The sequence below is a fragment of the Myodes glareolus genome, chromosome 18, assembly GCF_982192425.1.
Source record: "Myodes glareolus chromosome 18, mMyoGla1.1, whole genome shotgun sequence".
NCBI lineage: Eukaryota > Metazoa > Chordata > Mammalia > Rodentia > Cricetidae > Myodes > Myodes glareolus.
The window spans coordinates 70,831,362-70,846,470 of NC_142043.1; the positions used below are offsets into that span (position 1 = coordinate 70,831,362).

The window sequence follows — 15,109 nt, forward strand, 5'->3', positions numbered from 1 at the left end:
GATAGTGTGGGCACCTGACCCCGTACCCAGCCCGGCAAACCCGATACCGCCCACCCGCAGGAACAGTCCCCAAAACAAAGCAAAACTCAGACACCCACAGCCTCCTGTGGAATCTCGAACACTGGTATCAGGGGAGTTCAGGACCCTGCCCTAGGTCTTGAGTGGTTGTGATCCCTGACGCGGTAGTCACTCACCCTCCTGACTCTGGATGTAGAGGTGGAGCAGGTTCTGGAGGCAGGTTTGGAAATTCTGTCTGTGCTCCTGTGGGTCCCCAGTGCTCCAGCTCCTTCCGCTGGCTCCACTGTCTGCTCTCAGGGCTCAACGCATTTGAACTCCATTGTTGTCCGTGTAGCCTGAAGCAATAAAAGCGCCGGAGGGGGCAGGATGGCAGGACACAGCTGTGGCAAAATAGGGAAGCAGAGCCTGGGAAAAGCGTGCAGTGAGATCCCGACCATCCTCGCTAGACAAACCTGGAAGAGAGAGCAAGATTGAAATCACTAGGTTTTTATACTTCCCAAACCAAACCACACCTTTATGCGCTCAGAACCTGAAAGCCACTTCTGAGGACTTGGGATTTTGTCCTCACTCAATAAAGCTAGGTCTCTCTCTCTCTCTCTCTCTCTCTCTCTCTCTCTCTCTCTCTCTCTCTCTCTCTCTTTCTCTTATTGAGTTTTATTGAGCTCTACAATCTCCTCTGCTCCCCTTCCTGACTCTTCCCTCCCTTTCAGCCCTCTCCCAAGGTTCCCATGCTCCCAATTTACTCAGGAGATCTTGTCCTTTTCTACTTCCCATGTAGATTAGATCTATGTAAGTCTCTCTTAGTGTCCACATTATTGTCTAAGTTCTCTGGTATTGTGATTTCTAGGCTGGTTTACTTTGCTTTATGTTTAAAAACCTCCTATAAGTGAGTACATGTGATAATTGTCTGTGTCTGGGTTACCTCACTCAAAATAATGTTCTCCAGCTCCATCCATTTACCTGCAAATTTCAAGCTGTCGTTATTTTTTTCTGCTGTGTAGTACTCCATGTGAAAATATACCACATTTTTCTTATCCATCCCTTTGGTCGAGGGACATTTAGGTTGTTTCCAGGTTCTGGCTATGACAAACAAGGCTGCTATGAACATAGTTGAGCACATGTCCTTGTGGCACAATTGAACATCCTTTGGATATATACCCAAATAGGTATTGTTGGGTCTTGACGAAGGTTGTTTCTTAATTTTCTGAGAAATCACTACACTGACATCCAAAGGGGCTGTACCAGCTTGCATTACCCACAGCAATGCAGAAGTGTTCCTTTTACTCCACTGTAGGAACCTGTTCCTCCAAGGTCAGCTAGAGTCTCTGGATAGGGAATCCTCGAGGTCAAAGAAAACTCAGAAGAAACAGAAGACAGGATAGAATCGGGAGGTCTGTCTGGTCATGCCAAAGCAGCCAAACATCCCAGAGTTTATTTCAGAACTTACTTATTTACAAAAGCAGAACAAAGCACAGCACAGATGTCAGTTCGTATCTAACCACAAGACCATTGCTGTCCCTGATTGAGCAGCCTCCTCTCCAACAGGTGCTTGCTGCTTGGAAGCAACCTTACATTCTGTCTTGATGTTCCTGAGGTTTGCCATTGGTAGTATACCATCTGTTAGATAGAGTGTTCTTTTCTCATGAGCTAAATCAGAAGTCTCTCATAGCCCTCAAGGTTATAAGAAAAATTAGAGCAGGCAAGCTTGAACTCAAGTTCAAGTAAGTTTAAGTAAGAAATGACTCTAGATGGAAACACATGGTCTCCCATATCCTACATCCTCTCCAGCATAAGCTGTCATCAGTGTTTTTGATCTTGGCCATTCTTACAGGTGTAAGATGGAATCTCAGAGTTGTTTTGATTTGCATTTCTCTGATGACTAAGGATGTTGAACATTTCCTTAAGTGTCTTTCAGCCATTTTAGATTCTTCTGTTGAGAGTTCTCTGTTTAGGTCTGTACTTCATTTTTTATTGGATTATTTGTTCTTTTAACAACCAGTTTCTTGAGTTCTTTGTATATTTTGGAGATCAGACCTCTGTCTCATGTGGGGTTGGTGAAGATCTTTTCCCATTCTGTAGGCTGTCGTTTTGTCTTGTTGAACATGTTCTTTGCTTTACAGAAACTTTTCAGTTTCAGGAGGTCCCATTTATTAATTGTTTCTCTCAGTTTCTATGCTACTGGGGTTATATTTTGGAAGTGTTCTCCTGTGCTAATGAATGTGTTCAAGTGTGCTTCCCACTTTCTCTTCTATGAGAGTCAGTGTAGCTGGCTTTATGTTGAGGTCTTTGATCCATTTGGACTTGAGTCTTGTGCATGGTCATAGATATGGTCTATTTTCATTCTTCTACATGTTGGTATCCAGTTATGCCAGCACCATTTGATAAATATTCTTTCTTTTTTCCATTTGATATTTTTTGTTTCTTTGTCAAAAATAGGGTGTTCGAAGGTATGTGGATTAATATCAGGTTCTTTGATTCAGTTCCATTGATCCTCCTGTCTGTTTTTATGCCAATACCAGGCTGTTTTCAGTCCTGTAGCTCTGTAGTAGAGTTTGGAGTCAGGGATTGTGATGCCTCCAGAAGTTCTTTTATTGTACTGGATTGTTTTGGCTATCCTGGGTTTTTTGCTTTTCCATATAAAGCTGAGTACTGTTCTTTCGAGGTCTTTGAAATATAAAACTGGGTCTCTGTATGATTACGTAATGCATGATTTAAAGACGAAAAAACTAAATCAAGGGATAATTAACTGGGATTGACATATTATTATTCATCATTTTGATAGTCCTTGTTGTTTTTATAATTCTTGGTTTATCTCTTAAAAAGTTGTTTGGTATGACTAACAAGATACAGGCCCTGGAAAAACTTAATAAAACAGATCATAGAGATATTCAGATTCAGACAAAGGAATTTAATGGAGAACCAATTTCAGCATTGCATTATAAGGAAAGAGAAGAACAGACTAAGTTTTAAACAACCAACCTTAATATATCCAGTAACCTTGCAGGAATTGCCAAATGATAGAGGCTCTGTAAGAACTGATTGGACTCCTGTGTCCTTGTTAGACTTAAGGAGATTCAAGAAAGCAGGGATGGTGCAGTTCCCTGAGTGGCTGCAGTAGGCCAGGAGGAGAGAAAGACAGATGGGAATGCCATGACACCACCTGGCAGGTCTCCAAAGGCGGCTGGTCCCCGGCAGGGAGAAAGGTGGTGGCAGGCAAGAATCAGAGACGTGGATAGGCACACCATTCAGAGTGAGGTTGTATATTTATTCGGTGGGTTATCAAGGGGAAAGGAAGAAGAGGAGAAGAAGAGAGAGACAGAGGGAGAGAGAGAGAGAGGGAGGGGGAGAGAGAAAAAACAGAAGGGGAGAAGGGGAGAAGTGGGGAGAATGGAGTGAGGCAGAAGCTGACTCTTCAGGGGACAGACAGAAAAGGGAAAAGGAAGAGACTCAGGTTGCAAGCAGGAAGATCTGCCTGCCTCAGTGGATGTGGCTTGTCTCTTAAAGAGACAGGATAGACCATTACAGCATGTATTCACCTTTTGTGAAGCAGCTGTTAAACTTGTGATCGGTTTGTAATAGAATTATCTCTAAAGACTGGACAAACTTGGTTAAAGCTGTTTTAGAGCCTGGTCCACAATCACAGAGGAGAACCTGGTTCAGAGAAGAGGCTAAGGTTACTGAACAACAGAGTAAAGCTAGAGGTATGGTATGGAAATCTGCCAAGACCCACTTCCTGGAGAAGGAGGCTGTGCTGCTATAGAACAGCAATCTTTCTAGGATGACCATGCTCTGGCTTTGTGCCACGCAGCAGCTTTGAATGCTTGGGACAGAACTGGAGAAGTAGGAAAGAAAACTGAGTTCTCACCAGAACCCTAGTCTGAGGTTGTGGTCCTGGTGGCTCACAGAAGGCATGTGTGGTTCCTAGAGCTGGGGACAGGCTGGGCAGGTGAATGGGAGGGGGTCAGCCTGGCAGGTCCCACTACTGGATCTTCAACCTGCAGGTATCAGATGGGGCCCTGGAACAAAACCCCTGCTTTATTCATCCACCAAGAAACCATGGCGGAATGAAGACCTGTGCTCCCTGGGCAGTGGTTTTAGTGCCTTAGTCCATGGTTTTCGTGACCTTTAGTTACCTGAGGCCTGAAGATAACAAGTCACACATTACAGTCATAAAATATATTGCATTTTATGTTTTGACCTTTCTGCCTACTGACATCTAATCTGCTCTCTAGTTTATGCCACCTGGCACAGGCATCATCCTCTGTCCATGTCCACCCCGTGAACACTGAAGAGGGCAGAGGAACTCAGGGGTCAACTCAGTTTCAGATCCACTGTCCACACCAGGCCCCGTCCACCTCCCTCCTCTCATCAGCTCCTGAGTTCTCTCTCCTTACTAACATTGTGAGTGCAGGGCGGCCAGTGTTGGGGTGTGGGGTTCATGCTTCGGGAAATTGTTCACTGCTTAATGTGCCTAATCTATTAGTTAAACTGGATCATAGGAGAGTCTGAACAGTAACACATGGAATGTGGGCATCCTTCACTGCTGGGCTGCATCCAGGCTCCTGCAGGGTAGGAGACAGCTGCCTTGAAGCTATGTTCTGGCTTCACACAAACTTGGGCTGTGGAAGGAAGGTCTTTGTCACACACAACAGCTGGGGCCAGGGATGCACCATCTGGGACAAACACTAGGAGACTGTGGGTCTAGCACATGGCTGTATAACCCATTCATTCACATAAGAAGAACACAGATTCCTGAGCTGTCAGGCTTGGCGGTGTGAGCTGCCCACTGCAGCTCTGTGGGAGTCTGTGTGGTGCTAGCAGGCCAGCGCCTCTGCTTTAAAGAGAAACCATCTCTGCACTGTGTTCCTGACCAGCTCAGACATCATGGGGATTTGGGGGTGGGGTGGGAAAGAGCAAACAGCTGTAGTTATCCAGTGGTTTCCCCTCGGAATGCCATCAGAATTCTGGGCCAGGGATCAAGAAGGGGATGTTCCACACAGACCTCCGTGCAGAGGATGGAGTCACGACAAAATCCTAAGTCCTCAGAAGTGGCTTTTATGTTCTGAGGAGTGAAGGTGGACTTTGGGCTGGGAAATGTGGACAAGTGGTTTCAATGTTGCTCTTTCTTGATGCCAGGTTCCTCCCCACAACTACAGTAATTTCACCTCACACTCCAGGAACTCCACTGGGCATGGGTTCCTGGATAACATAATAAAAATTGCTATGATTGCAAGTTACAAAGTCGGCCTGACTTTGTGTGGCTCTGCTTTGATTCCATCTAAGCCTGAGCACTTGGACTCCGGAGCCGTGCTCTCTGCTGGGGCTGGTGGCAGCACTGGCCGCAGCGGTAAGTGCGGGGGGGGGGGGGGGGTCGGGAGGGAACGGGCTCTGTGGGGAGGGCGGGGGCGGCACCGGAGAAGCCGAGTCCCTGCGTGGCCCAGCAGGACCCTTCTGCCCCTTCTCCACCCGCGTCCCGAACCCCGCGCTCTGCTCCCCTCCTGGCCCAAGCTCCTGCCTGGGGTCCCGGGAGCAGGGTCGGGGTCTCAGGGCGCGCCGCACCCACGCTCGCCCTCCATGCGGTATTTCTACACCACCGTGTCCCGGCCCGGCCTCGGGGAACCCCCGTTTATGGAAGTCGGCTACGAGGACGACACGCAGTTCGTGCGCTTCGACAGCGACACGGAGACTCCGAGGATGGAGGCGCGGGCGTCGTGGGTAGAGCGGCCTTAGTTTTGGGAGAGGAAGGGACTGATCTCAAAGACCAGCTAGGAGATTTTCTGAGTGAACCTGGGGAACCTGTTCTGCTACTACAACCAGGGGGAGGGTGGTGAGTGATTGCGGTTGGAGGATGCGACCCATCACGGATCAGTTTAAAATTGATCCCTTGTGCCAGATTCTTCCTGGAGATTTCGGACCCACAGAGATGCTGGACAGGCGATGATCTGGACCCACTTTCACTTTCAATTTAGAGGAGTCGTCGGAGTGCAGGTGACAGGGGCGAGGCAGGTGGGCGGGGCTGACCGCGAGTTCCTGCAGGTTCTCACTACCGCCAGCCCCAGCCAGTGTAGAGAGGTGAGGTGGAGTTGGATGAGGTGGGGTTGGAGGGCTGTCTCCTCCTCCCGTATTATCAGTTAGCCTAAGAAGGCCGCGATTATGTCGCCACGAACAAGGACCTGACGACAGGGACGGCGGCACAAGCCGGAGCAGGATGGTTTTGAAGAGAGAGACTGGATCTACCAGGAGAGCCCAGTGTGGAAAGTCTCTGTGCAGACACCTGGAGAACGGAAAGGACGCTCTGCTGCGCACAGCTCCAGGGGCCACGGGCAACTCCTCCCTCTGCCCTCGGTCTGGGCTCAGTCCTGAGGAAGAGGAAACCCTTAGCTGGTGTCATGCCCCTGTCTCTTCTTGTTTTTAATTTTTTTTAAAAAAAAGTTTATTACAAAAAAAATCACACACTGAAATTAACCAGAACAAAGGCTATACAGCTCAGTAAATTTCTATACAGTTACAGTAGTCCTTATGAACTTGTAGAGATTCTCTTTGGATTTTAAACATTCGTTATCAAATATAATTCATGCACTTATCCAGCACCTATATGCAAAAAAGAAAGAAGAGAAAAGAAGGAGAAATCCATGACAGATTTATAACTAGAAAACAATTAACTTTGTATCCTGCTTCATAACTCAAGTCCATTGCCTGCATTCAGTCCTGCCGTATCTCCGATATTTACGCGTTCATGCTATACTGTACACCTGTGTGTACTTGTCTACACATATCCATCTATTGTTGGCTATATCCCACATATGGGATAGTTTTTTTTATAAGATTGTGCGACCTCGATTAACAATATGCATGCTAAGTCCATCCATTTTCTTGAATATTTTGTGATTCCATTGGTTAGAGCCGAACAGTATTCCATCTTATCTGTATACCAAATTTCCATTATCTATTCATCTGTTAATGGACACCTGGGTTAAATCCAATTCTTTGCTCTCATCAATAAAGCAGTAATAAACGTGGGATGTAAATATCAGTCGAGGAGTAAAATAGCTGAGTCGTATGGTAGTTCTATTTGAATTTTTTGAGTAATGTCCAAAATGACGGTACTAATTCACACACACACACACACACACACACACACACACACACACACACACAGGAGCAAGGACTCCCCTCCCTCCACTTCCTCTCCAACATTTGCTGTCAGATTTGTTGATGACAGCCTTTCTGACTGGGGTGAAGTGCTGTCTCCAAGCAGTTTTATCATTTTTATTTCACTCTTTCATGTGGCTGAGGGTTTGGTCTGCATGTGTGCATGTGCACCACGTGTGTGCCTGGTGTCTGGACTCAGAAGAGGGTGTCAGGTCCCTGGGGTTGGAGTTACACACAGTGCATCTAACCCAGGTCCTCTGCAGAGCATCAAGTGCCTTCACTTCTGAGCCAACTCTCCAGCCCCTCAAAGGAGTTTAATCTGCATTTCATGAAGGGTAGAGATACTGAGCACACTAACCATAGCTAGTGGCCACTTGTGTGTTTTTCTTTTATTAAGACAACATCTGTTCAGTTTCCTCACCCATTAGTTGATTGGCAAGGTTGGTTCCTTGCTATTTAGATTCTGCAGTTCTTCCTAAATTGAGACTCTAGTCCCTGCCTGCAGTCCAGCTGGTACAGGTCTCTTCCTTCTGTTCTCTCTGCTAATTGTGTCCTATGCTGTGGAGAGAATTTATTTTCATGTTGATGCGTCGCTTCATTTTCATTGTCTTATTTTTAAGTTTTGCCCAATCCAATATCTGGAAGAAAATCCCTGTTTTCTTCTTGAACTTTGGGTTTTTCAGGTTTTAATGTTTCCAAGTTGACTTTTGTACAAGGAAAAAGGTGAGCATCTGAATTCATCTTCTCGGGTAGGAAAATGATGTTGCAGCATCATGTGTAGAATGGGCTCTCTTCACTGTGTGCTTTGAATTCTTTATGGAAAACTGAGTGTGCAAAGCTTTGTCATTTTATCTCCAGGGTCTCAATCCCAGGCCCTCGATTTTCCTGTCTAGTTAGTGTCAGTTCCAGGCTGTCTTTGTCACTGCAGCTTTGCAGTAAAATGTGAGGTTGGGAGTGGAGCAGCTGCAGGGTGTTTGGCAGCTCATGGTTTTGTCATTGCATGTAAGTTCTTGTCGCTCTTCCTCAAACAACGGAATATGTCAGTTTTCATAGTATTGCATTAAATCTGAATATTAAGTTTGATAGTATGGGCTTTTTACAATATTAACTCTTCCAGTTCAGGAGCATGGATTGTCTCCCCATCCTCTAACACCCTCTACTGTGATTTCCTGTGTCAGTGTCGTGGTGTTTTCATTGCAGACTTCTTTCTTTGCTTTGGTTACAGATATCTCTAGACACTTGATTATAGTGGAGTCACATTGATTGTCGTACATTTCCTCAGATACACTGCTGGCACAAATGAATGCTACTTTTTAAATATTGATGTTGTATCTGGAAACCACAGGTGTTTATTAGGTCTCAAAGTTTTCCTATGGACTCAACAGGATCTTCTAAGTAAAGAATCCTGTTGTCTGGAAACAGGGGTAGCGTGACTTCTTCCTTTTCTGTTTTCATCCCGTCTATGTCTATTTTCTGTGTAATTCTGGTAGCTTATATAAATCATCACTGTATCACATAGGATGGTGGAGACTGCACTCCCTTGTCTCCTCCTGGGTTTAGAGGAAACTCAGGCTGTCTCTCCTGACATCATATCCATCTGTCCCCTGTCTCTCACATGTGGGAGGTGGAAAGTTCTTTTTGACCTCCTTACCTTTAGCTTAGACTGACTCTCCCAGGGCTCACCCTTCTCTCAGGACAATTCAGAGTGTGTCTCCAGAGGAAAGGGGAGAAGGTCCTGAAATGACCAAGGCAGTTGACCTTCAGTCTGCAGTCCTGCGGGCCACTGCATGCCACACGCCCAGTTCTCAGCTCACACACAGGGTCTCTTGAGTCATCAGTGAGGCTGAATCCCTCAGCTCCACCCGGTCAGGAGCAGAAGGCCATTTTTCCTGATGTTAAACCCAGACTTCTCTGACCCTGGGCTGCTGTCCTCTGGTTTAATGGTTGCTGCCTTTGAAACCACCCTAGGCAGCAACTGCAACTCCGCCTCTACAAGCAGCAGCTGGGCCACAAGAGCCGCAGCCTGAGGAAATTCTGTTCCCTCAGGCACCGACTCTTTCAAAGCTACTAAGAGAACTTATCTAGATTTCTGTTCCACTAAAGAACTCAGGATTCAAAGGCTGAGGTAGAATCCTCTTCCCAGGGAGGCTGAATAGCAAGCAGCTCACATAACTCACCTCTCTCACCTCCCAAGAAGCCCTCCTGCTGCTTCTGGCCCCTCCTTACAACCCCTTCTCCACCTGGAACCTACTTACAACTTCCTGTTAGCTGGTAGCTGACCCAGCCTCTGGACCACAGGCGAATTGTATTTAATCAGATACATCTTTGCATCATTAAGCAAATGTCCCAGGGCAGAAAGAAAAAACCTTAAAATAATTTCTACAACACTGGGCTATTTCACCTACATAGAAAATTTCCTTGAGATGAGATTATTCAGGACCCTGTGTCTAAGTTACAGGGGATTTTCACCCCTCCCTCACCCAATTTCTGACCCTTCCCAGGAAGGTCTCATGGACCCTGCTGGAGTCTCCAGGAAGAATGCAAAGCACCTGACATTTCCAACTTTCCTCCTCAGATCTTCCAGAGAAACATGTGACCCATCATCCTGGATATAAAGGTGATGTCACCCTGAGGTGCTAGGCCTGGGATTCTACCCTGCTGACATCACCCTGACCTGGCAGAGGGAGAAGGAGGAACAGACTCGGGACATGGAGCTGGTGGAGACCAGGCCTGCAGAGGATGGAACCTTCCAGAAGTGGGCATCTCTGGTGGTGCCTTCTGGGAGGAGCACAAATACACATGCCATTTCACCATGAAGGGCTGCCTGTGCCCCTCACCCTGAGATGGGGTCAGGGAAAGCTGGAGTCTTCTACAGACACTCAGCAGGCTGAGGCATCATAGCTTCAGCCCTGACCCTCACCTTCTCTTGCCTTCCCTCCTAGATCCCCCCCCCCAGTCCACCATCACCATCATGACTAGTGTTGGTGCTGTCCTTGGAGCTGTGGTCTTAGGTTTTATCATTGGTGTGATGATGTGGATGAGGAAGAACACAGGGTCTGCATTTGTTTATTTTCTGTTTTTGTATTCAGCACATTCAAGAAGGGTGCACACTCACACAACACAACACACACACACAAAACACCCTGCCCATCTCTAGGTCTCTATGGTGACAATCACCTTACTGTAGGGAAATGTTCATAACCCTGGTGCTGGAGGTGATGGGGACCTGATCCTCAGAGGTCAGAGGGGAAGGTCCCTGCTGAGCACAGACCTCCAGCCTGGCTTTGGCTCTCTCCCTGCACACCTCCTTCTCCTGCCTGCTTACCCTTCCCTGGTCTGCAGTCACAATTCTGAAAACTCTCTGGGGCCCAGGACTTCCCTGGTCTCTCACAGCTTTTCCTCTCACAGGGGGTAAAGGAGGCAACTTTGCTCCTGCTGCAGGTCAGTGTGTCAGGGAAGAATCCTCCCTGAGGAACTGGAGTGGAGGCAGAGCTGATGGTTTCTCTCCTCCAGCCCCACCTGTCAATCTCCCGACTTTGGTTATTTCCGCCGCAGACAGGGACAGTGTTCAGAGCTCTGTCTTCTCTCTGGAGGCTTGAAAAGTTGACACCCAGGGACCTGGGGTCGGGGCTGAGGCAAGGAGGAGAGGACTGGGTCTCAGGGCCTCTCAGTCTTAGACTTCTCTGAGTGGTGTCCTTTGGGAGGTACTTATAGTGACTTTCATGACTCTTTTTATCTTGGAACAGCCGCCGCATGGGCCTGAGCAACCAGTTCTGACTTAAGGACAAACAAATTCTCTGTGGACGGCAAAGTCTGAGGGTTTCTGCTTTTCCTGTGCAGGCAATGAGAAAAGCTGGGGGCCAATCCCAGCCCTGTCCAGCAGGACCCTGCCCCTGCCCTTTCCCTGCTCCCTTCCTCAGCCAACCATCCTGGTCCACCACAGGCAGGAGGGGACATCTCTATTCCTGTCACCTCCATGATGCCCTGAGTTCCAACCCTCGTGTTCCCCACTGAACATAAAAATCAAATGTGAACTTGATGGTTCATGTCCTTAACTGAGATTGACAGTCAAATTAAAGGAGAGAATTCTGCAAGTATGATGTAGAAATTAAATGGCAGCAAGGAGACCCTTCCAGAATCCGTGTTTATTGTGCTTAGTGTCAAGGGGGCACAGGAGGAGTCTGTGGGGCTGTGCTGGGTAGAGCTCTGTCCATGTGGGCTTCCTGTGCTCACTCCTCAGCTAAGTCCCCCCTGGCTCTTCTGTCCTTGTCACTTAGTATAAGCACATGCTGAGACACTCTGATCACAGGAGCACAGGGGTGTCCCCAGCCCTGTCCTGTGTCCAGGATGAGAGCAGCCAGGGCTGCAGTGTGAGGCCTGCCTGGGCCCAGTCCTGGCTCCAGCTTTTTCCCCATCCTGTTTACTTCTTCTATATTAGCTTGTGTGGAGGAGCCGCCCTGGGGTCATTCCTGTGAGTGCTGCCTGTCTCTTTCTCCTGTGAGTGTGACCACAGTAGGAGCTGTTTTTCCTGTCCTTGTCCCCACCTGGCCCCTGCTCTCAGGAGGTGATCTTCAGCCTCCTGAGCTCCTGTCCCCTTCAGGAGCTGTTGTCTGGGGTCTCTCCCCCTCTCCCAATTTCTCAGAATCTAACCCTTGTGTGTAGGATCAGCAGAAAGGACTGATCCACAGGGTCTCAACTTAGATCCGGTCTTGTTGGTACTGTGTTCTGCTCTGCTCCACTGCCTCTACCTCCCTGGCTCTGGGAATCCTGGTGGTGCCTCTGAGGGTAACTCTAAAACTCATAGGCAGATTCCACTAGTGTGTGCAGCTAGGAAACTGATGAGGATCACAGTAACGTTGGTAATATTGGCATCAGCAGGCAAAGCCTTTGTGTGGCAAAGCTTTCCATGTAGCACGTCTCAATGCAGCCAAGAAGTTTACGTTAACAGGGAAGAATTTGTTGGGCAGAGCTGGTAAACACATATAACCCCAGCATTCCAAAAACAGAGGCAGGCAAATTACTTAGATGCAGGCCAGTCTGGTTCAGGACTGTCAGGGTTACACAGAGAAACCCTGTCTGGAAAAATAAAATCAAAAACCAAGCAAAAAAAAATGAAGAAATTTTAATGCTTACTCACAGGAGAATTAGTTCATTTTAAAGAAATGATACAAATCAGCAGTGAGTGACTGTTGGGTCTGTTTTAAACTTTTTTTATCGATCTGGATCTGGCCTTTTCTGTGTGTGTAACTTTAAAATTGCAGTAACTTGGGCTGGAGTGATGTCTAGGAGGTTAAGAGCACCCCTGCTCTTTCAGAGGTCCTGAGTTCAATTCCCGGCATCTGGTGCCCTCTTCTGGTGCTCAAGCACACGTGCAGGCTGAACACTGTAAACCTAATAAATAAAGATTTGTTTTTTGTATTACTTTAAAAAAATACCAATCCAAATTCCCACTCCCTCCCTCCTTCCCATTCCCTCCACACACCCTCCCACCCTACCCCCTTTATTCCCAAGAGAGGGTAAGGCACTTTGCTTTGTGGAAAGTCCAAGGCTCTCCCTACTATATCTAGGCTGAGCAAGGTATACATCCAAAGAAAATGGATCCCAAGAAACCAGTACATGCAGTAGAGACAAATCCCAGTGCCACTGTCAGTGGCCCCTCAGTCTGCCCCAGCTTCAATCATATTCAGAGGGACTAGTTTGATCCCATGATTGTTCACTCTGTGTCCAGCTGGAGTTGGTGAGCTCCCATCAGCTCAGGCAAACTGTCTCAGTGGATGAACCAACCACTCATGGTTTTGACCTCCTTGCTCATATTCTCACTCCTTCCCCTCTTCAATAGACCTTGGGAGCTCAGTCCAGTGCTCTGATGTGGGTCTGTGCTTCTGTTTCCATCTGTTGTTGGACGAAGGTTCTCTAGTGATATTTAAGATAACCATCAGTCTGACCACTGGGCAAGGCCAGTTGGGGCCCCCTCTCCTCTATTGCTTAGGGTCTTAGCTGGGTTCTTCTTTGTGGATTCCTGGGAATTTTTCTAGAGCCGGATTTCTTGCTAACCCTGTAATGGCTCCCTCAGTCAGGATTTCTCTTTCCTTGCTCTCATGTCTGTCCTGTGTGCAAATGCATGGCATTAGGAAACACTATCCTGAGTGAGGGAACCCAGACCCCCCACAAATGATTATAGTGTATACTCACTCATAAGTCGATACTAGCCATAAACAAAGGACATTTAGTCTATAGTTCATGATCCTAGAGAAGCTAAGTAATAAGGTGAACCCAAAGAAAAACATATATAGACACACCTGGAAATTGGAAACAGACAAGATCTCCTGACAAAATTGGGAGCTGGGAGCAGCAGGTAGAAGGAAGGGGAGAAGGGGAGGGAGGGCTGAGGAGAACTGGAGGGAATGGGATAGTAGAGATGAAAAAAGATTTATTCTTAAAAAATGCTAAAAACCCTGTGTTGCTGTTCAGACTGGAGCTACCACCATATCTGTGTCCTCTTCGCAACTGTGAACTTCACATTTTTCAGCTTCGTCTCCGACACTTGTCATCTGCTTCCCTGGGCCTTTGTCCCTGAGGAACATCCAGTGTCTGCCACTGCTCACCTGAGCAAGGTGATGCTTCATTAATGCAAAAGGGGCTGTGGCCAAGTTCTGTTAAATCCTCCCAGTCCTGTTTGGACTAACAGCATGTGCTTTTGCTCACTTCCTAGGATTCATGAAAGCCCTGATTGCAGATTTCTCTGTTACATATTGTATCACTCTGTTACATACTGTATCACTCTGTTACATATTGTATCACTCTTCTTTGACTCAAAGGTCTGATGTTGATGTTGTGTCTCTGAGTAAAAAAGAATTCCACTATTCCAGAGGTAAAAACTCTGTGATAAAATCAGATTTTTGTGGAATGATTAATAGTGTAACCCATATGGCACCTAATAGTATCATTGTATGTCTGCTAATGTGTTATATAAACTTCACCATGGGATGGGACCACACTGGAAGAACATTTGCCTCCCATGCATGAAGCTTGAGGTGCAGTTTCCAGCAAAAATACAAACTAACCCCTGAAAATGAAGTTCTTTGATTGTATCTGCTTTCCCCTAGTGAGAAACTTAACCAGTAAGATCCTGTGTGTTCTGCCTGAGTCTTAACGGTGGCCCTGTGGTGTTAAGAAGGTAACAGTGCAGCCACCTGGCAGGGTCTGTGGTCATCAGGACATCGGAGCTCAACTGACTAAAACCCCATCTGCCTGCCACACAGTGTCTTCTGAAGGGCACCTGCTTTGTAACCTTTGATTGAAGTTTTTTGGGGATAGTTGCCTAAACTATATAAAAGAATGAAAGTTTAAAATAATGTAATTTGATTTTCAAGTTAAACTATCAGCATTAAGGAATAATCAAACAAAACATTATGAAACTTGGACTGGACAGATGTCTCAGAGGTTAAGAGCACTGACTGCTCTTCCAGAGGTCCTGAGTTCAATTCCTAACACCCTCATGGTGGCTCACAGCCATCTGTAATGAGATCTGATGCCCTCTTCTGACCTGCAGGCAGAACACTGTGTACATAAGAAATAAATAAATGCAAATAAACCAATAAATACAACTTTTTAAAAATTATGAAACTTAACTACCCCAAATTCCATTATCTGCAAAAGTATTGTAAAAGAGCTCATTAGCACTTGATTTTGGCAAGAATATAAATTACCTAATAATGTATTTTTCTTTTACTTCATATGATTAATTTTTAAATGGCCAGTATATTATGAACAAAATCCTTGGGCAACTGCTACTATTTTAGGTATAACAGAAAAAAGTATTTAGATAATGTGTTTGGTGGCAATGAAGTCAGCAGGCTTCACTGTAACAAGACTTCACTTCTGGTTGCCACTTCATGGTGACACACTCCCTTAATCCCAGAATTTGGGAGACAGGTGG

General features: G+C 46.6%; 1 protein-coding gene across 1 annotated transcript in view; it reads left to right on the plus strand.

Moving 5' to 3' along the window:
- The window catches only part of LOC148119248 (H-2 class I histocompatibility antigen, Q10 alpha chain-like), a gene marked incomplete at its 3' end in the record, with an annotated part of 148,002 nt that overhangs the window by 12,619 nt on the left and 120,274 nt on the right, over positions 1-15,109 (plus strand). The gene's annotated exons all lie outside the window — the stretch shown is intronic.